General features: G+C 35.9%; 1 long non-coding RNA gene across 1 annotated transcript in view; it reads left to right on the top strand.

The window, feature by feature from the left end:
• Nucleotides 1-20898, top strand: part of LOC148093729 (uncharacterized) — a 102931-nt gene extending 82033 nt beyond the window's left edge. Inside the window, exon 4 of the long non-coding RNA XR_015713988.1 lies at nt 20756-20898. This is a non-coding gene — a long non-coding RNA (uncharacterized LOC148093729). The remainder of the gene's footprint in view (nt 1-20755) is intronic.
• Nucleotides 20899-22621: the final 1723 nt, after the last annotated feature.

Here is a 22621-nt window from a genome sequence, read left to right as displayed (position 1 = left end):
TTATGGTCTACTATATTTTAGACACATTGATATTATCACTTAATCTTCACAATGACCCTGTGTGAAAGGTATGATATTGTTTCCATGTATTATATATGATGAAACTGAGGTTCAGATAGGCTCAGTGACTTTCCTGTAGTGACTAGCAGAGTTTGGATTTAAATTTTTCAAATAATCTTTCCTAATAACTGCACAGGCTGTTTCATAGGTGGTAAACTACTGAAATTACTGGGGAAGACCTAAAATCATCAAATGTTGTTCCTCAGAGGACCCTCTAAAATAACTTTGAAAAATTTAAACTTGTTAAAGTTGGTATATAAAGTTTTTCAATATATACTTAAATTGCAGTAAAGAATATAAGTCCAGTATAGTGTAAATATTACATTTTTATAATGAAACTGTGACATCACTCTTTTCAACATGTCCAATGGAATCTAAATTTCATAACAATTTGATTTCTACCTTTCCCTACTTTCAAAAAATGAAGTAATATAAAATGTCTAGTGAAAAATTGAGGAGAAATTTGTACTATATCACATGCAAAGGGTTAATAACTAAATATATAAAAAGCTTCTAAAGCAAAGAAAAAACCCTCAAGAACTCTATAGAAAAATAGGCTACAGAAATGAACGTGCTTTTCACATAAAAGTTACTCACAATGCTTTTAATCATATGAAAAGATGATTAATCTTTTTCATAAGATAAATTCATATTAAAACAATACTGAAATTCTATTCCTCACCTATTAGATTAGTACAGCTCCAAAACTTCAACAGCATTTTCTGTTGGCAAGAGAAAAGAAGCACTGCAGAGACTGTTGATAAGAGTGCAAATGTGGTAGAATTACCTTATGAAGGGGAAATAGGCAACATCTGTCAAAACTACCTATGCAAATGCAAAAAAAATGAAACTAGTCCACCACCTTACATCATACACAAAAATAAACTCAAAATGGGGAAAAGACTTAAATGTAAGTCCTGAGCCAGTTATGCTCAGTGTTTAGAGTGTTGGCCCACAGACTGAAGGGCCCGGGTTCAATTCGGGCCAAGGCCATGTACCTCAGTTGCAGGATTTATATCCAGCCGTGGTTGGGGTGGGTGCAGGAGGCAACCAATGGATGTGTGCCTCTCACATCCATGTTTTTCTCTCTCTTTCTTCCACTCTCTCTGAAAAGCGATGGAGAAAATATCCTCTGGTGAGGATTAAAAAAAAAAAAAAAGTAAGTCCTGAAACCATAAAAACTCTAGAAGAAACCATAGGCAGTAAAATCTCAGACATTTCTCATAGCAATATGTTTGCCAATACATCTCCTAAGGCGAGGGAAACAAAGGAAAAATAAACAAGTGGGACAACATCAAAATAAAAAGTTTCTGCAGAGCAAAAGAAACCATCAACAAAATGAAAAGGGATCCCACTGTGTGGGAGAACATATTTGCCAATGATACATCTGATAAGAGGTTAATATCCAAAATATAGCAAGACCTTATACAACTTAAAAAAAGGAAGACAAAGAATCCAATTAAAAAATGGATAATACCTAAATAGACATTTCTCCAAAGTGGACATACAGATGTCCAGGAAACATATGAAAAAATGCTCAAAGTCACTAATCATCAGAGAAATGCAAATTAAAATGACCATGAGATATCACCTCACACCCATCAGAATGTCTACCATCAACAAATCAACAAATGACAAGTGCTGGTGAAGATGTAGAGAAAAGGGAACCCTAGTACACTGCTGGTGGGAATGCAGGCTGGTGCAGCCACTATGGAAAACAGTATGGAGGTTCCTCAAAAAATTAAATATGGAACTGCCATTTGACCTAGTGATCCCACTTCTAGGAATATATCTTAAGAAACCTGAAACACCAATCAGAAAGAATTTATGCACCCCTATGTTCATAGCAGTGCAATTTGCAATAGCTAAGACCTGGAGACAGCCCAAGTGCCCATCAATAGATGAGTGGATAAAAAAGCAGTGGTACATTTACACCATGTAATACTATGCAGCTGTAAAAAAGAAGAATCTCTTACCCTTTGGGACAGCATGGAGGGACCTGTAGAGTATTATGCCAAGCAAAATAAGCCAGGCTGAGAAAGACAAGTATCACATGATCTCACTCATATGTGAAATCTAATGAACAAAACAAACTGATGAACAAAATAGATCCGGAGACACTGAAGCATGAAACAGACTTATAAATCTCAGAGGGAACTCGGGAGTGTGTGGGTGGGAAAAGATTAACCAAAGTACTTACATGCATGTATGCATAACCCATGGACACAGACAATAGTGTGGTGAAGACATGGGTTGGTAGACTTGTGAAGGGTAGATGTGGTCAATGGAGGAAAAAAAGGGGACATCTGTAATACTTTCAACAATAAAGATAAATTTTAAAAAATCTACCTATGTATATATCTTTAGATCCAGAAATGCATTTGTTTCACTTATCCCAAATATATTCAGGCAAAAATGAAAAAGGTGCATTTCCTAGTTTTCAGCAGCAAAAAAGAAAAAAGAAAGAAAGAAGAGACAGGTGTACTGGGTAAGGCAAAATATGGTTTACAGTTGTTAATATGGAAAACAATACAATAATTAATAAATAATAATACAAGAATAAATTCTTTGTTTTCTATACTAACAACAGTAAACCTACTTTTACCCCACCTATATATTGCATTACAGCATTATTTGTAAAAGCTAAAGCTGAAAAACACTCAAATGTACATCATTAAGAGATTGTTTGAATAAATTATGGTACATCCATGCCATGAGGTACTATGGTATTACAAAAAGAAATAAAGAATATTTTTATGTATCTCTATGGAATTAACTCAAGGATATACTGTTAAATTTAAAAAGCAAATTGTGCTATAGTTTAAGGAGTCATAAACATATTATATGTGTATTATATATGTGTGTATATATATCTTACATATGTATGCATACATATTATACATACATACATATATAAATTTAAATTGACAGTGGAAGGATAGTCTATAATTGTGTGAAATGATTCTCTATTGAAGGAGGAAGAAAATAGTGTGGAAAGAATAGGGATAGGAGTTAGGGCTCCTATTACATACAGTTTAAAACAATTAATAACTTACAGAATTATAGAAGAATGTTAAACTTTAAAAAAAGCCAGAAAATAATATAAAATAATAAAATAAAATAAAATAAAATAAATAATAAAATAAAATAATAAAATAAAATAATAAAATAAAATATAAAATAATAAAATAAAACAAAATAAAATAAAATAAAATAATAAAATAAATGAAGTTAGATCTATATCCAGGTGCTAATAGGCAAAGAAGAACAAATTTCAGTGATTTACAAAAATGAATATCGTTTCTAGTAATTGTATTGGTAGTGGTAATATTGGTATTTTCATTCTGAAACTCTTGTGCACAAATTTCAGAATAAAACAGATGATTAGTTGTATGATATTTTATCAATCCCAGTGTTTTGGAGAACTAGAATTCTTGCTGTGGGAAAGAACAACACAGAGACAAAATCAAACCAGAGAGATACAAACACTGTAGTACTGAGTTTAAATTGAAATTATGAATATGCACTCATGATTATTTTGTCTTAAAAATACATTTATGCACACATATATATTTCTTTTATCTATTCACTGAAAATAACCACATAATCACAATATTATTAGTCTTTTTACTTTCTTTCTTTTTTTTTTTTTTTTTATAAAAAGACTAATCTAGTAGCAATGAGAACCCTACTTGTAATTTCTAAATTCCATTTTGACTAAATGAAAAGAGAACTCCTTGGAGAAATGGCTGATTTCAAGTTTGGAGCAGAAAATTTTTACAATGGGCCTTAAGGGTCTTCTCATACCTGAAAGCAAGAAAACTATCAAAAATTACCAGGATCATGTCAAGAGCCAACTTCAGAAAGCTCCCACTGACCAAAAATGGGAAAATTTGAGAAAAAACATATTAAAAGCAATGGATTCAAGCTTATCAAATATGTTTAAATCCACAAGTTGTTAATGTCACTAAAAAAGAAAACAATTAATAGTTTACCACTGGAGGTTGTTGGTAGACAAATACGTTATTTTGAAAAGTGGTAAATAAAAAGAAAGAACTAAATATTAATCCTACCTTTCCTATGTGAATTGTACCAAGACATAACCAAATAGTAGATGAGAGGAAGTTAATAAAAACAGAATGACTATAATATACTAATGATTAATTAGGATATACTAATTTGTATATTACCATTTGCAACTTCTGATGAAATAATGGATCAGGCATTAATTAGCTCCTGCTGCTAACCACACACAAAAAAAGAGATTACCATATATTAAGTGCCTTCTAATAGAAGACAATGCCACTGATGAGGTAGTCTTACCAAAAGATATTGAACCACAATATATTTATGCTTCTAGATCCAATTACCAATTTACAGAAAATAGAAAACAAAGGGCTATGTTAAATGCAATCATTAATGTTCATACTATATGAAACTCTATGGCATATACACCAGTTTCTTCAACAAATAATTTACCAAGAAATAGATTGAGAGAGAGAATGAAAGAAAGGGGAAAATAGAAACTATATATTAAGAAACTTAGGAGCCATATAATCAATTCTAATGTGTGGACTTTATTTGGATCCTGATTTAAACAAATAAACTTAAAAAATTCTGAATTGAAAATATAAGCACTGACTATATATTTGATGACACTAAAAATTATTGATAACTACAGATTTAAAATAATATTGTGATTATGTGGTTATTTTTGAAAAGTCTTTATTGTTTGAAGCTATATATTAAAATATTTACTGCTAAATTGACACAATGAAAAAGAGGAAGTTGCTTCAAAATAATATAGGTAAGGGACATGTGAGAATGAGTAAAGATGAAACAAGATTGGCCAGAGTCTATAACTGTGAAAGCTAGGTAATGGGTACATGAGGGTTCATTGTTACTCTTCTTTTTAATTTTATCTGCTCAAAAGTTTTCATAATGAAAATGTAAAAAAACATTCATCAGTTGGGAATATTATAGCGTTTCTTTTTCTCCTTGAATTCTATTCCACTTACCCATCCTAACCATATCCTAATGTAAACAGAAATCAATAAAAAGCATTTTACTGATCATGTGTTCATAGTTTGCAACAAAATTAGTGTACAAACATAGATTTTTTAAATTGTTTGTAGTGATATGACTCTAAATGTTAAAATTTTCTTCTAGACTTTATAATTATTGATAATACACAAGACTAAAATTTGAAAATAAACATTATAAATGTTGATAAATAATTATCAAAGATAATATAATATATAAGTGCATTTTTTAACGTGATGACTAAGGAAAGTTTATGGACACTTGGTTAAGGAAAACTTCACATTTTTCTTTTTCTTTATTTCACGCACCAGACAAATATATAATGCAAATAGAATCTAGTTTGAAGTCTTTTCATAATCTAACAAAAAAGTTTTCAGACAAAAATTCTCAGACTAGTTTGCATTTAAAAAAAGAAATTTTATTAAGCAGATGGGAAAGAAGTAGAAAATTATATGGGAAGGAAGAATGATAACCTTAAAGCTCACCAAAGTGTATGCATTGATTTAAGGAGACCTTTGACCACCATTCTGATTGGGGTCTGGATTTGGATTAGGTAAAACCATCACAATGACTTTCCTTATAGAACTGCTCCCATGGGATCATCCCTGGCAGGAATGTCATGGGATCCTGAAGTCAGTAAAGTTTGTAAAATCCTTGGGAATTAGTTGGCAGGGCCACTTATGATCCAGAGTCAACCAGAACTACCTAGGAATCTTTAATAATAATTTAATTTGGAGTTAATTTCATTTGTGAATGAAAATCTAGAATAGTTGCAGATCTCCTAAAATTGTCCGGTTCAGGCAACATGACCTCAGAAGCCAATTAAAATTAAAACATGACAGATATATTAAGTGTCAGGGCCAAGTAAATAAATGAGGAATCAGGGAGGGGAAAGAAGAAAGAGGAGGAAGAAGATGAGAGGAGGAAGAAGAAAAAGAAGAAGAAGAAGAAGAAGAAGAAGAAGAAGAAGAAGAAGAAGAAGAAGAAGAAGAAGAAGAAGAAGAAGAAGAAGAGGAAGAAGAAGGAGAAGAAGGAGAAGAAGGAGAAGAAGAAGAAAAGAAGAAGAAGAAGGAGGAGGAGAAGAAGAAGAAAGAAGAAGGAGAAGAAGGGGAAGAGGAAGGGGAAGGGGAAGAAGAAAGGGAAGGGGAAGAGGAAAGGGAAGAAGAAAATTAGGGCATGAAAATAATTGATAATCAATTTTAGCCATATCTCAGGATGTTTAAAAATTACTACAAATTACAGTTACATGTATATAGTTTTCCTTAAGAAAATGAAATAAAATGATGCATTTACCTAAATAAATGCGATTTTAGTGCTTTAGAGTTACATGAAGTGTAAAAATTGTTATTTAAAAAATATTCCAATATGGCAAGTTCAGTGTTTCACATAAAATTAGGATGCAGTCATTTCCAAGTGTGTGGATGGGAGTTGGGAAAGAAAAATCAAGAAAAGCTAATGTAGCCTCATTGATAATATTTAAAGTTTAAGATCAATTTCAAAGTCTTAGATTATTCCTCAAATCAGTTTAAGGGAACACTTTCTTACAACCCTGGTTTTCTTTCTTTTTACCATTCATAACCTTTAAGACTACTAGCTAATATCTGATACAAATAGAAGTAAACTAAACCACTGTGATATAGAAAGTAGAAAATGACAGATTCACATACAAAAGAACTGATATCTATTATTTAAAATGAATTATGAGAGATTTTTAAATTAAACATAAGAATATTTCTCCCATTACACCTACTTGGTAAATTGCAAATGCAATTAGTGGAAATATATTCATATAGCCTTAAATTACATGAGTGTCCAAAAGAAGCAGATGACTAATAATTTTTTCTACAGTTTTGTTCTTCTGAAACACAAAGGCATTTTTAATTACCAAAGTAAAATGTTCATGATGTTACAAGATGCTTTCAGGTGAGTCTGATACCGCTGTAACTAGCTAGTTATTAATAATAGGAAAGGAGCAAAGGGATGGCCAGACATTATAGGCATACCATTTGAGCAGCTTCACCAGGAATCTACAACTTTGCACTCCCCAGGGAACCACTGGCCTATTCCCTGCAAAACACTAGGGAAAGGGACTCAACAAAGGGAAGACAGAGGCATGCCCATTAAAGTTGGGATGATAAAAGGAAGGTACTTATCTGTCATTCACACTTGAGAGCAGAGATCATTGGCTAGAATGGGCATGCCAACTGCAAGTGTGTGAAAGTTTGGGAATACATAATCTCATAAACAAAGGAGTTCTCTCTCTTGATTTTCCTTTGCTCTTATGGCTCTCTTGGTCCTACTTCCTTTCATTTGCTGTGTTTCCTCCATAGCCATGTGATCCTGCAGATCACGCATGCAATAGTCTGATGGACTGTAATGGGGACACACAAATTAAGCTAGCCTATTGTTGGATTGGACTGTGAATACATGGAATAGAAACTTTGGGCACAGACTTCAATTTTAGCTCTGTAAAAACCCCAGCTCCACTTCTATGACTGGGCAAAGGAAAATGGGACTTTGGAAACTCAAAGATTTAATTCCACAGAAACAGAGCTTTCTATTATATTGCATCCTTCAGTACTAATCTCAGAAAATTTGTTTTCCCAGAATATTGCAAGAAATTCATGCCCACTAGCAACAGCTATGGATGAGGACTCCACTTCTCCTTGTAACAAGACCAGCTTTAAAAACAAAATGTTTGTATTAAAAATATTTCTGACTCTCAAAAAAAGCACCAGGAGATTTGAAAATTATATCATTATAACATACCTGCCATATTTAGTCCTAAAACAAACAAACAAAAATAATGCTTTTTGACATAAATTCATTAGAAGAGAAATAAGAGTTAATGTTTTGAAAGGAGAGCAACATAGATTATACAGCAAATTTTAGTCCTGGAAAATTTCTTTCACTGTATTGAGTGTAATGTAGAAAGAGCTGAGTTTCACAAATTTCCTGAAATAAGCTCAGAAACTGATCCTCCAAGGACTCTGAATTCCCATTATTCACTTCAAATTGAGATCATTTGAGGTAATAGATATGCAATCACTTTGAATTGTCAGAATGCCTGTGCAAATATAAGGTATTATTGTTATTACTAACAGTTGAATTATCATATAGCCTTTCAATTTCAAACCACTGCAAAGACAAAGAAGGCTCATGCAGAAATGGAAGAAGAAAACAAGGGTTACAATAGGCTAAAAGGAGATGTAATTATCAGATATATTTTGATGAATTGGAAATACTACAATGTAGAACATAGAAAGTGTGCAGTTCAGAGTGCTGCCGATGAAAATCAGTCACTGTAGACCCCTGACTGCACTACTTATAAATCATGACCAAAGTGTTCCTCGATGATTTCACTCCCATTTTAAGATCAATCCTGAACTAAAGCAGTTGTAAAGAAAGAAGATTGGTGTGCTTTCTTGGAATTTAAACCAGAGACTCTGAAAGAGACCTCAAGGCTACTAATAGAAGGTGAATGTGTTTTGCAGTATAAATCTGGTTTCAGAGCAACAAATGTAAAAGAGCTAAGGGGGAAACAGAAGACCCGCAGCTGCTTAGTTGAAAGCTTAGAGTCCTTTCTTTCCTACATAATAATCTCTCCATCTTTCTTTATCAATCTTTGTTTCCAGGTATGTAATTTGCATGGTTTATGTCTTCTACATCTCTGTTTATTGACACATTTCTTCACCTCATCAGAGCTACTTCACTCCCCCACTAACTATTTTTCTTCCAAAATGCATATTCTTGCATTATAGGAATCCCTTTGAATTAGGAGAGGAGGAACTAAATAAAAAGAAGAAAAAAATTTTCTTTCAGTTGTTCAAGGACCGTCCATTTAGCTTGTGGGTATCATACCATAAACTCATCAGTCTTGCTTTTTTAGTTTCTTCTTAGTGCTACATTCCTTTTATCCCTCTCACTATTCATCAACATTTTAATGCAGAGTTTGGCAGGAACAAGAAGCAAAAAGAATCAGGCCATGATTTTCTACTGTTGAGGACCAAATAGCAGGATAAAAACCTGCCTCTCCCACCTTTATTTTTTTTTAACATCACTTTTGGGGACTGCTTTTCTTAAATTTTTTCAGTGGTAGCATGGAGAAAAGTGTTTATACAAGATATTTTGTCTGATGATGATGTTAAATTATATTTTGGTAGATAATATTTTTAAACTTTAAGCCTTCCATTACCACAGATAAAAGTAGTGATAGTTATCTCTTCATCTCTTATGGGCACTTTGTTGAACTATGATTTTTCTGGGGTTTTCAAATTCCAAATGAAAAGGATGCTCCAGAAAAGCCAACATCAGTGTTTCTTCTATACCCAGAAGAAAATATATTCTCAAGAGTTATTTTTATTTTTTAAAGCAATTAGGATTCATTCAGGAAGTTACTTTAGCTGGGGACAGAAAGGGGAGCAGAACAGTCACCTGACATTTTCCAGGGATGCGTGTCCAGAATTTGGTAACCCAGTTCTTCCCTACTGACCTATATTCACTGAACAAGTCAGGGCCTAAATCATCAGGCTTATGTGAATTTTTTTTTTAACCAAAGCCACTTTTATAAAGAAAATGAAGCATTAAATAAAATATGCCACTATAATTTTGTATAATCTTAAAAGCTGGCAGTTCTGGTTTAGAAAAACAAGCCTGAAAGCCAAGACAAATAGACCTGTGAAGCAGTCAAACTCGGGGGATGTTGCCCAAGGATCCTGGTCATGTGGTAACAGCCACATCAAACACTCAATTTTGATTTCTTACTTATGCACACCTAGAAGTGAGGTTGAGGAATATAATTACTAAAAGAACAAATTGGAATGTGATAGAATACTTCTTTTCCATACCTTCTTTCATGATGGGCAATATTTTTAAAGTTTGAGATGAAGCTGAATAGAATACTTGAAGAGAAGGATATTTTCATGTAGCTACACATAAGTGTTCCAGGTTACTTGTTGATTTAGGATGCATAGATTAAGCACATTATGTGCTTAATCTTGTCCTAGATGGGACAGGGTACACAATTTTTTAATTTAATCTTTACATTCTTATGAGGTCTATATTACTATTTCCATTTTACATATAAGAAGACTAAGTCTCAGACAAGTGAGAAAAGTTACCTAAGCTCATGAAACTAATAAGAGTTGGATTCAAATCCAATGTGTCTAATTCAAAACCCCAACTCTTTCTAACATATCATAATGCCTTAAAAGAAGTAAGTAGAGGGAGGCAGGTCTTAATTTTCCAGAACTCACAATTTGCTTGAGGTGAGAAGACAAGTTTGGAAAATACCTAGAAAATAGTTTTATATTTATATAAAACATAAATATATTTAAGTGTGAGACTACAAGAAACATTGTGTTGCTTCTCAGATGGTAGACAGGTTTCTCTTGTGCCCTCTCTCCAGCTCCAGCCCTCCTTCATCTTGGCTTCTTATCCTCAAAGAAGCTAGAGGCCCTCGGATGTGTATGCCCCCAACTTTCTTTCACCATACTCTGCCTTAACTTTATCATCTGTCCACCTCAGCCAAGCTGTCAGTGCCCATACCTTCCTTATCTTCCCTGTATGGTACTGAGCTCCTGGATTCACTTTTGTCCTTTCTCAGACCCCTGCTCCTTGTAACTGCAACTGCAGTTGTTACTAAATTTCTGTCTTAAGGCCCGAAATGTACTGAAATCTCTTCTGATTTCCGAAAGCCCCCCATCAATCTGCCTCCTAAGGCTAGCATATTTTCATCCTCGATCTTTCTAGGTCAAGTTCTTATGATTAGTTTTCTTTTCCCCCCATTTATTCCTTAAAGTATACTATTAAAATTTCTATTCCTTGGCTCTAGCCAAGGTCACTTCATACTTCCTAATTTTTAGTATCTTCAGAGTTGTCAATTTTCAGTCCCTTTTCTATTAACCTGGTTCTCTTGGTTAAAATTACTATTTCTTTTGTCATATACTATATCACTCTCTGGCTGTTTTCCTCCAGTCTCAAAAATATTATTGTGCCCCAAACTTTTGCCTTTGCCTCTCATATTCTCAATATAATCACTTTCTTGTACCAGCTCATTCTCTTTCAGGGCCCGAATTATTACTGAGTATTGCATATTGATTCAGTCCAGACCATTTTCCTCAATGCCTGCTTTTTTATATAGTCCCATTTGGGTGTCTCATAGTCTCTTCAAACTCAATGTGTCTAAAAGTAGAATTCTTGCCCAGCTGGGCATGACTCAGTGTTTGAGCACTGACCTATGAACTGGGAGGTTATGGTTTAATTCTGGGTCAGGACACATGCCCAGGTTATGGGCATGATCCCCAGTAAGGGGAGTGCAGGAGGCAGCAGATTAATGACTCTCTCATCATTGATGTTTCTAGCTCTCTCTCCCTCTCCTTTCCTCTCTCTGAAATCAATAAAAACATACATATTTTTTTAAAAGTAGAATTCCTTGGAGTCCAAATCTCTCACCACCTCTCCTGTTACTCATCTTCTTCAGCATGACACCTCCATGGACCAAGTTGCCCAAGCTCAAACCTGAAAGCCATTTAAGACACCTCTCTCTCCTTTCCCATTCTCTCTCTCTTATTTTAACCAATCCCCTCCTAAATGACTCGTAACTACCTCTTGCTGACACATAGTCTAGTCCAAGTTCTTATGTTTCACCTGGTTTTGGTCTACTGCAACAATCCCCCGACTTCTGTCTAATCTCTTCCTCCTTCATGTTCCTCCAGATTTACCATGATAAAAACCTACATTTTTGGAGTCCTCATCACCTATAGAAGTAACTCCCAACTTCTTAGCATTGTATACAAGCCCCTTTATTATCTAACCCACTCTTATTTTTCTAACCCCATCACTTTATAATATTCTCATAACTATACAGCAATAACAAAATACTTGCATTTCCCCAAACACTCATGGTCTCCTCTGCTCTTTCCTTCATATACATTGTTCCTGCTCTCTGGAATTCCCCTCTCCCTCTTGTTTTTATAGTTAACTCATTCTTTAAGAGTCATTTTAAATATTACTTTCTGTAGAAACCTCTGAGCCTTTTCATGAGATCCACTACTCCTTACTATGTGAAACCATTATTCCTGTACTTGTTCCATAGGATTGTAACTTTTTCTTGATGGGGCTGTTTTCTGCTCTAGATTGTGATCTCATGCAGAGTAGACAACTCTATTCGATTTTAATGTAGCTGGATTTTCAATAGCACACCCAAATTTAGTAAATGTTTTTTACTACTAACTTTAAGGTATTTTCTTTTCAAGTTTCAGTTTTTTTTAGTTGATGAAAAATAGCCTTTTCCAAGGACAACAAAGTGAACTGAAGGTAGGAAAAGAAGCAAGGTGTGGGCTTCTCACAAGCTCTTGCTCCAAAACCTGGACTTGAAAAAAGAGGGCCCTCCTGGGAACGCAGGGGCAAATGGCCAGCAGAGGGATGATTTTGGTAGAATGGGGTGGAGCTGAAGTCCACCTTGGTCACTGGATTTGTCTGCATGGACTCTAAGGTGATTTCTACCTGCCAGTCAGTTGACATGATTAACACTATTATTCTTGGTGGGCATTAAATTAAGGAATGACGGTTGAGCCAAGAAAGTAACTTATTTAGTTGGATTCTGAATCACAATCAGGCAATAGTCCCCTTTTGGAGAAAACTGGAAGGAAAGTGAAATTATTCTGCAGGTTCAGTTTCATGCACCATGCTCTGGGCCTACAAGATAAAGTTGTGCATGAGGTTGGTGTACTGTGTGGTCTGTGGTGCTCTTAATGGTAATTCCTCTGTTTTTACCATGATGATGATTCCCCACACCAATGATTCCCCACATTCCCTCTGGTTCTGATGTGGCTTCACTGTCTCCTCTACTTCTGCCTTCTCAGGCCGATCTGGTAGCTTCACATTGCCATTACAGCCATTCTTGTGTTAAATGCATGTATTTTCTAAGTCAGTTAATTCTGTATTGTAATAAATTCTGCAATGAATTGCTTCCTAGTTGTTTTGTGTATATATGTCTTATCTCCCTTTGTAGATGATCAAATCTTGGAGTCTTTTACTAACCCACACGATTATCTTAGGGTGGATCAAGCCACTACTTAATGGAATTTATGGGAGTTACATTGATTAATAAAATTATATAGATTTAAGAGGTACAATTCTATAATACATAATTTGTGTGTATATATATATATATATATATATATATATATATATATAAATTTTATTTCTGTTTAAAATTTTATAGATGTCACTTTTTCTCCCCAATGACCCATTCCACCCTGTCCCATTCCCCTCCCCAGGCCCTCTTCCCACCATTGTCTTGTCCTTGGGTTGTGCATATATGCATATAAATTCTTTGATTACTCTCTTCCTCTCCACCCACCCGCCATCTTCCATCCCTCTGACATTCGTCAGTCTCATCTATGCTTCCATGTCATTGAATCTATTTTGTCCATCAGTTCATGAATTTTTTAGATTCCATGTATAAGCAAGATCATGTGATATTTGTCTTTCTCTGCCTTGCTTATTTCACTTAGCATAATATTCTCCAGGTCCATCCATACTGTCCCAAAGGATATGAGATTCTTCTTCTTTATAGCTGCATAGTATTCCATGGTGTAAATGTCCTACAGCTTTTTTATCCACTCATCTACTGATGGGCACTTGGGCTGTTTCCAGATCTTAGTTATTGTAAACTGTGCTGCCCTGAACATCGGGGTACAAATATTCTTTCTGATTAATGTTTCAGGATTCTTAGAATACATTCCTAGGAGTGGAATCACTGGGTCAAAAGGCAGCTCCATTTTTAATTTTTTGAGGAAACTCCATACTGTTTTCCATAGTGGTTGCACCAATATGCATTCCCACCAGTGTTCCCCTTTCTCCAGATCCTCCCCAGCAGAAGTCGTTTGTTGATTTGCTGATGGTAGCCATTCTTACAGGTGTGAAGTGATACCTCATTGTGGTTTTAATTTGCATATCTCTGATGATTAGACATTGAGCATTTTCTCATGTGTCTCTTGGCCATCTGTGTGTCCTCTTTGGAGAAGTGTCTATTCAAGTCCTTTGCCCATTTCTTAATTGGGTTGTTTGTCTTCCTCTTGCTGAGTAGTATGAGTTCTTTGTACACTTTGGAAATTAGCCCCTTATCAGATACATTCTTGGCAAATATGTTTTCCCAGACCGTGGGGTTCCTTTCTATTTTGAGGGTGATTTCTTTTGCTGTGCAGAAGCTTTTTATTTTGATGTAATCCCATATGTTTTTTTTCTTTTGTTTCTCTTGCCCTAGGAGATGTATCAGTGAAAAGTCCACTCCGTGGGATGTCTGTGACTTTACTGCCTATGTTTTCTTCCAGGATTTTTATGGTTTCATGACTTACATTTAAGTCTTTTATCCATTTTGAGTTTATTTTTGTGTATGGTGAAAGTTGGTGGCCTAGTTTCATTTTTTTGCTTGTATCTGTCCAATTTTCCCAGCACCACTTATTGAAGAGACTGTCCTTACTCCATTGGATACTCTTGCCTCCTTTGTCAAATATTAACTGACCATAATGGCATGGGCCTATTTCTGGGGTCTCTGTTCTGTTCCATTGATCTATATGCCTGTTGTTGTACCAATACCAGGACATTTTGATTACAGTGGCTTTATAATACAGTTTGAAGTCTGACAATGTGATCCCTCCCACTCTGTTCTTTTTTCACAAGATGGCTGCAACTATTCGGGGTCTTTTTTGGTTCCATATAAATTTTCGAAATATTTGTCTTAGGTCTGTGAAATATGCTGTTGGCATTTTAATAGGAATTGCATTGAATTTATAAATTGCTTTGGGAAGTATGGACATTATAATGATATTAATTCTTCCAATCCATGAGCATGGTATATTCTTCCACCTGTTTAAATCTCCCTCTATTTCTTTTTTCAGTGTCACGTAGTTTACCGAGTATAGGTCTTTTACATCGTTAGTTAAGTTTATTCCTAGGTATCTTATTTTTTTAGTTGCAATGGTAAATGGTATTGCTTTTTTAGTTTCTCTCTCTGAAAGTTCATTGTTGGTGTATAAGAATGCCATTGTTTTCTGGATATTGATTTTGTATCCAGCTACGTTGCCAAATTCGTTTATCAAATCTAGTATTACTTTGATGGAGTCGTTAGGGTTTTCTATGTACAATATCATGTCATATGCAAATAATGACAGTTTTACTTCCTCCTTTCCAATTTGGATACCTTTTATGTTTTCTTCCTGTCTGATGGCTGTGGCGAGGACTTCCAGTACTATGTTGAGTAAGAGTGGTAAAATATGTACATCCCTGTCTTGTTCTGGTTTTTAATGGAAATGGTTTTAGTTTTTGCCCATTGAGTATGATGTTGGCTGTAAGTCTGTCATATATGGCCTTTATTATGCTGAGGTATGATCCCTCTATTCCCACTTTGCTGAGATTTTTTATCAGAAATGGGTGCTGGATTTTGTCCAATGCTTTTTCTGCACCTATTGATAAGATCATATGATTTTTGTCCTTCATTTTGTTTATGTGGTGTATCACATTTATTGGTTTACGGATGTTGTAACAGCCTTACATCCCTGGAATAAATCCCACTTGGTCATGATGTATGATCTTTTTAATGTATTGCTGGATCCGGTTTGCTAGTATTTTAGTGAGGATTTTAACACCTATATTCATCAGGGATATTGGCCTGTAATTTTCTTTCTTTGTAGTATCTTTATCTGGTTTTGGGATTAGGATGATGCTTGCCTCATAAAAAGAGTTTGGGAGTTTTCCCTCCTCTTGAATTTTCTGGAATAGTTTAAATAGAATAGGTGTTAATTCTTCTTTGAATGTTTGGTAAAACTTGACTGTAAATCCATCTGTCCAGGCCTTTTGTTTGCTGGGAGTTTTTTGATTACTTCTTCAATTTCATTAGTTGTTATTGGCCTATTTAGGTTTTCTGCCTCTTCTTGATTCAGCTTTGAAGGTTGTATGCTTCTAGGAATTTGTCCATTTCCCCCATGTTGTTCAATTTGTTGGCATATAGTTTCTCATAATAATTTCTTACAATCCTTTGTATTTCTATTGGGTCAGTTGTTATATTGCCTCTTTTATTTCTGATTTTCTTTGTTTGGGTCCTCTCTCTTTGTTTCTTAGTGAGTCTGGCTAAAGGCGCATCAATCTTATTTATCTTTTCAAAGAATCAGCTCTTGGTTTCATTGATTTCTTGGATTTTTTTAAGTCTCTATGTCATTAATTTCTGCTCTGATTTTTATATTTCCTTTCTTGTACTTCCTCGGGGCTCTTCTTACTGTTCTCGTTCTAGTTCTTTTAGTTGTTGTGTTAGATGGTTCATTAGATCTTTTTCTTGTTTCTTGAGATACGCCTGTAATTCTATGAATTTTCCTCCCAGGACTGCTTTTGCCATGTCCCATAGGTTTTGGATTGTTTTCTGTTCATTTTCATTACTTTCCATGAAGTGTTTGATTTCTTCCTTGATCTCATTGGTAACCCATTTCTTGTTTAATAACATGCTATTTAGCCTCCATGTGTTTGAATATATTTGAGTTTTTTTATACTGGTTGATTTCTAGTTTCATGGCATTGTGATCTGAGAAGATATTTGAAATTATTTCAAAATTCTTATATTTGTAGAGACTTGCATTGTGCCCTAACATGTGGTCTATTTTTGAGAATGTTCCATGTGCACTTGAGAAGAATGTGTATTCTGCTGCTTTGGGGTGAAATGTTTTGTAAATGTCAATTAAATCCATTAGGTCTAGTGATTCATTTAAGGTCTGTGTTTCCCTGATGATTTTTTGTCTTGATAATCTGTCCAGTGCTCACAGTGGCATGTTAAATTCCCCCACCATGATTGGTTGCTGTCAATCTCCCCTTTAAAGTCCCCCAAGAAATTTTTTATATATTTAGGTGCTCCTATATTGGGTGCATAAATGTTTATAAGGGTTATTTCCTCCTGTTGGATTGATCCCTTTAGTAATATGTAGTGACCATCTTTGTCTCTTGTTATGGTCTTTATTTTGAAATCTGTTTTGTCAGAAATAAGAATTTCTACTCCAGCTTTCTTTTCCTTTTCATTTGCATGGAATATTTTCCTCAATCCCTTCTCTTTTAGACAGCATATGTTTTGGTCCTGTTTTCTGATCCATTCAGTACCCCATGTCTTTTTATTGGACCATTTATTCCATTTACATTTAATGTTACTATTGATATCAACTTATTTAATGATGTTTTTCCCCTTTATGCTGATGTACCTTTCTCTCACTATTCCTTCTTTTTCTTAAAGCAGTCCTTTTAGCATTTCTTGCAATGCTGGTTTGGTGGTACTGAACTCCTTTAGCTTTTATTTTTTCTGGGAAGTTCTTTTTTCACCTTCTATTTTAAATGATAGCCTTGCTGTATAAAGCAATCTTGGTTGCATGTTTTTGCTTTTCATTACTTTGAGAACTCCATGCCACTCCCTTCTTGACTCAAGAGTTTGTGTTGAGAAATCAGCTGTCAGCCTTATGGGATTTCCATTAAAGGTCACTGCTTGTCTCTCTCTTGCAGCCCTTAATATTTTCTCTTTGTCCTTGACATTTGACATTTTAATTATGATGTGTCTTGGAGTGGGTCTCTTTGGGTTCCTCTTGTTTGGAACCCACTGTGCTTCCTGAACTTGTGTGGCTTTCTCCTTTGCCCGCCTAGGTAAGTTTTCAATCATTATTTTCTCCACCAAGTTCTCTATCCCTTGCTCTCTTTACTTTCCCTGTGGTAGTCCTATAATGTGAATGTTGTTTCACCTCATGTTGTCCCAAAGCTCCCTTAGACTGTCCTCATGCTTTTTAAGTGTTTTTTCTTTTGCTGCTCTGATTGAGTCATTGTTTTTTACCTTGTCTTCTAAATCACTTATCCTATCCTCTTCTTCATAGATCCTGCTTTTAATTCCTTCCAGTGTATTCTTGATATCAGATACAGTGTTCTTTATCTCTGTGTGAGTTTTATTTATGGTATGTATCTTTCTTTTTTCCATGTTTTCCCTAAGGTCCTCAATCTTATCATCTAGTGTCTTCTTAAGTCCCTTGAACATCTTTATCATCCATACTCTGAACTCTGTTTCTGATAACTTCCTTAACTCCATCTCATCAAAGACTTCTTCTGGTGATGTTTCCTTATCTTTAATTTGGGGGTTGTTTCTTTGTCTCCCCATTTTGGTAGGTCTTAGTGTTTGTAGCTATATATTAGATATATTTGCTGTCTCCCAGTCTTGTGGGATGGGATTTTGTCTTGTGGGTCTAGTCAAGCTCAGACGTGTGTTTTCCTTATACTTCTGAGCTCTTTGCTCTAGGTGTGTCCTTCTTGTGGGTGTCCCTTTTGTGGTTTCTTTATGTTTGCCTGTTGTGGCTGGGTTTAGATTGTCATTGATCAGTCTTTGGGAGGACCCTCCTCTCAGGTTGATTAACTGTGTCTCAGCCCCAACCTCATTGTGTAAGCTGTTGTACAGATGCTGACAAGGCAGGACAATACACAACTAAACTTCCAGGAAACAAGAGGTATCTTACAAATATCTTGACAGTCACAATGAAAACAACCCACATGAAAGTAGAACTGGGAGAGTGAAGGGAGAACACACACACACACAAAAAAATGCTTAAAAAAAAAGAGAGAAAGAAAAGTAACTCTTAGAGGGAAAGATGTGTATTGTTGTTAATATTGGTGAAAAATTTAAAAAATAATAATAAACTAAAATGTAAAAAATAAAGAAGCTCCTGGGAGATAATAGAAGCAGAGAAAAGATTCTGAAAGAAGGGCAGCAAAAAATTAAGGGAGAGAATAGGAATAGGATAATAGTTGAAAATGAGAAAACAAAAATACAATAAAGAGAATAAGAGAAACTAACTATTGAACAAAAGGACACGAAGACAGAAGGGAGGATAAGGAAAGAATGAAAGAAAAGTAGAAAAAGAAAAAAAGAAAAAGAAGCTATGCCAATGGATCGAGGGGGGAGAAAGCGAGATAAAGCCCAGGCAGGGAGGGGGTTTGGTTAAAGATTTGGTGGAAACTATAGAGGAAAGCTATAAACTTGGTTATAATAATAAAGTTTCAGTCATTAAGCAAGGATATCAAGAAAGTCTTGATATTAGAAGTAAGGATAAAACAAAACAAAGCAAGTAACCAAAACAAAACTAAAAACAATCTAAGCGAGACAAAATTCTTTTATAAAAAAGAGAAAAATTTTAGTCAAAAAGTGTTTTAAAAAATTAAATAAATAAGTAAGTAAAAATATTATAAAATTTAAAAAAGAAGAAAAAACAAATTTTCTCCCCTTTCTCTTTTTCTTAAGGAAAAAAGAGAAAAAGTAAACAAACCCTTGGGAGGTACTTGTGTATCAGCCAATGTAAGGAGCCATCTAGGTTTGGCTCTTGTGTCCTTAGGTAGATGGTTGCTCTGAGGCTCTTTTTGGACCTCCTCCTCTTGTCAGCTCTTTTGCAACCTTGTAGTTGCTTGGTCTTAGTCCAGAGTCTTCTGTAGAGTCTTTAGGGTGCAGGGTAGCTAGTGTAGCTCAGGGTATCACTCCTCTTAGAGGTTTTGCAGTCAGGTGCTCACTCTACGGGTATTAGTCTCTGCTCCACAGCCAGCTCCTCAGTCCCTACCTTGTCCTCTGGATTCCAGTTCCCCAGGCACTGGCCTGTTGCAGCTTTAGATTGATTTCAGCCTGTTGCCTTTTCTGTATGGGCCGTTTCAACAGCCTGGGCTCAGTGGGTTCCATTAAAAATACATTCTGGTGAGCCCTTTGCCTGCCCAGGCCTCAGCAGGGGTTTTTAGCATTTCCTCCAGTTCCTAAACAACAGTCCTTGAGAGTCTTATTCTTGTAAAGTCCTTCTATGAGCTGCTCTCCCTTCCCCCTCAGGACTGTGCCCTGGGGGTGTTTCTGGGGCTTCAGAGAGCTGGACCCACCCCTTTCCTATTGGAGGTGGTGCTCCTCTCTGCAGGAGAGGCAGGCAGGCTCCTCCCCTCCCTGCTCAGCTCTGGTTGGCTGGTCGCACCAGGCCCACCCCTCAGACTGTCTACTGTGCAGACCCCAATCCCAGCCTCTGCTGCTTTGTCCAGGGAGTGCACTGGGGAAAGTGGGAACCAGTTCCAAGATCAGACTCACAAATACACAAAGCAACACACTGGCAGAAAGTCCGCCCTGCAAGGTCCCACTGCCTATTTACCAAGGCACCCAGTGGGAGGGGACCCAAAGTCAGCTCCATGCAGCTCCCTGCACTGCTGGTCTCAGCAAAGCTGGGGTGGCCTCATGGGCCACCATGGTGCCCCTCAGGGTTGGTCACCCATCTCAGCCTCTCTGCACCGGTTGCTCAGGGTGGGAGGGCACTCTCAGGGCTGGTCACAGATCCCAACCTCTGGGCACTGAGAGCTCAGGGTGGGAGGGCTCCTCCCCTGCCCTGTGCCATGCAGATGCAGTGCTTTCTGGGGTCAACACAGTGCTCCACAGGGAGGCAGAGGGTCCCCATGTGTGTCTGCTCAGCATAGTCCTTTGGTCCCTTACCACTGGGGCACCACACACTGAACAGCCTTCTCTATGGTGGGCACTGGAGCATTAGACGCCAGTTGCAGCTGCCACTCAAAGCTTTTTTTTCACTAGGAAGGCACCGTCTGCCATTAAAAACTTTGTTTCCTAGGAAGGCTCTGACCCTCCTGGACTCACCGCTTCCCTGGGACCCTCTGCCCTGTGCACGGGGCACTCCTTCCCCTCTCGTTGCTCCGGATGTGGGATCCCTGCTCTTGGATGCCGTCTGCACTCCCGAGGGGAGGGAGCTTTGCAGCCTCCAAACCTCCGGGCTTGGAGCCCAGCACAAGCTTCAAGGGGGACTCCCCCTTCCTACGTCCCCCCACTCTCTTATGGGACTCCGTGATGTTTCTTCAGGTTTCCCCACTCGCACTCCGTCCACTCAGGTATGTTTCTCTGTTTTTTTCAAGCTGGCTACATAGGATTTTAGGAGTAAATCGAGTCCATGGCTGAGAGCGGGGGAGCTCTGCTGCTTCTCACAGGGCCGCCATCTTCCCTCTCCCATAATTTGTATATTTTACTGTGTGTTCACCACCTCAAGTCATGTCTCTTTCCATCACCATGAATCCCCCCCCCCCTTACCTTCCTTTACCTCTCCGTACTTCCCTTCCTTCTGGTATTATCTATGAGATTTTGTTTGTTTATTTTGTTTGTTTAATGGATCAATCTTCTTATAAAGCTAGATAGCAAGCTAACATATTGGAAGTATTACTTATTGGGCCTGTGATATTGTTAGTTGACTGAGAAATCCATGTTTACATTGTGAAACCCAAAACTATGATTTATTGAAAAAATTCTTAATGTTTGAGAAAAAATGTTTTATTTTGACCTAATTAATTCACACTTGCATTTTTACATTTCCCAAATATTAATACATTAGCTTTGCATGCAGAGCTTTTGTTTGTCACTATCTAGAAAATGCTTCTGTTGTCAGTTTTTCTAAAGAAATTTAATAAAAATTTCTATGATATATGTTTTATACTATTGCATTGATGCTTCCAGAGAGTGATATTTTCTAGAGGAAAGAGTCAGGGGCTGGTGTGCTGGGGTCCTGCCTGACTTTTTCAGCAGCATCATGATCAAGTGCTGCTTCCATACAGGCTCCTAGAAAAACCTGCCTTGGAATAGAAGAATTAGTCAACTTTACCTAAGGAGAATGTGATTGAACAAAAGATGAAAATTTTTAGATCCTTACTATTTTTAGGTCCTTGTGGATTTTCTGGAAAACTTACTTCAAATATTATCCAGATGCAAAATTCCTTGGTTTATTGTTTTAGAATAAATTTTATTAACCAAACTAGATCCAGGAAAATTCTGTAATTAGTTTTGTTATTAAGAAACTTCAATTTTATTTAACGCATTCTGTCCTTTCTTCATTTATTCATTTCTCAGACTTGGTCCAAATCTTATATAAAACATACATATAAAGAGAGAAAAGAAGTGGCCTCTTTATATAAATTAATCAGGAAGGAAATGAAGCCACCCAAATGTGATCTATACCATTTGTGATCTGTGATAAATAGCAAAACTATATTCATGTTTTTTCTTTAAATGTTAACTGTGAAATGTGAAATTCTTTTTATTAGCACCAGGTGTCAAGGTGCTTATTAAAATGCTATGGTTTATTAAATAACATCATTTTAGATTCACTGAACTAATAAAACTATTTTTTTTTCATTTAAGCTTGTGTGAAATTATGTATTACTATTTCTATTCAAATATGTGAATACTAATATATACATATACTAACATTTAAATTTAGAAAGATTTATACAACATGGGATGAATGGAAATATTTCTAATTCTGCAAAAGTAGATTTTAATTTGACTCATATTTAAATTCAATTATATTTTTTATACAGCACTGAAAATAAGCATTACTTCCTATATCTCAGCTCTAAAGGAAATCAAGGAAGATAAAAATAAAAAGTAGATTTTAAAATTCTATCATGTATTTTCTCTATCTTTTTTAGCAGCT

The sequence above is a fragment of the Miniopterus natalensis genome, chromosome 2 (genome assembly GCF_054644295.1).
Source record: "Miniopterus natalensis isolate mMinNat1 chromosome 2, mMinNat1.hap1, whole genome shotgun sequence".
NCBI classification, from domain to species: domain Eukaryota; kingdom Metazoa; phylum Chordata; class Mammalia; order Chiroptera; family Miniopteridae; genus Miniopterus; species Miniopterus natalensis.
The sequence above is the reverse complement of the archived record's forward strand: the minus strand, read 5'-3'. Positions and strand labels throughout refer to the sequence as shown.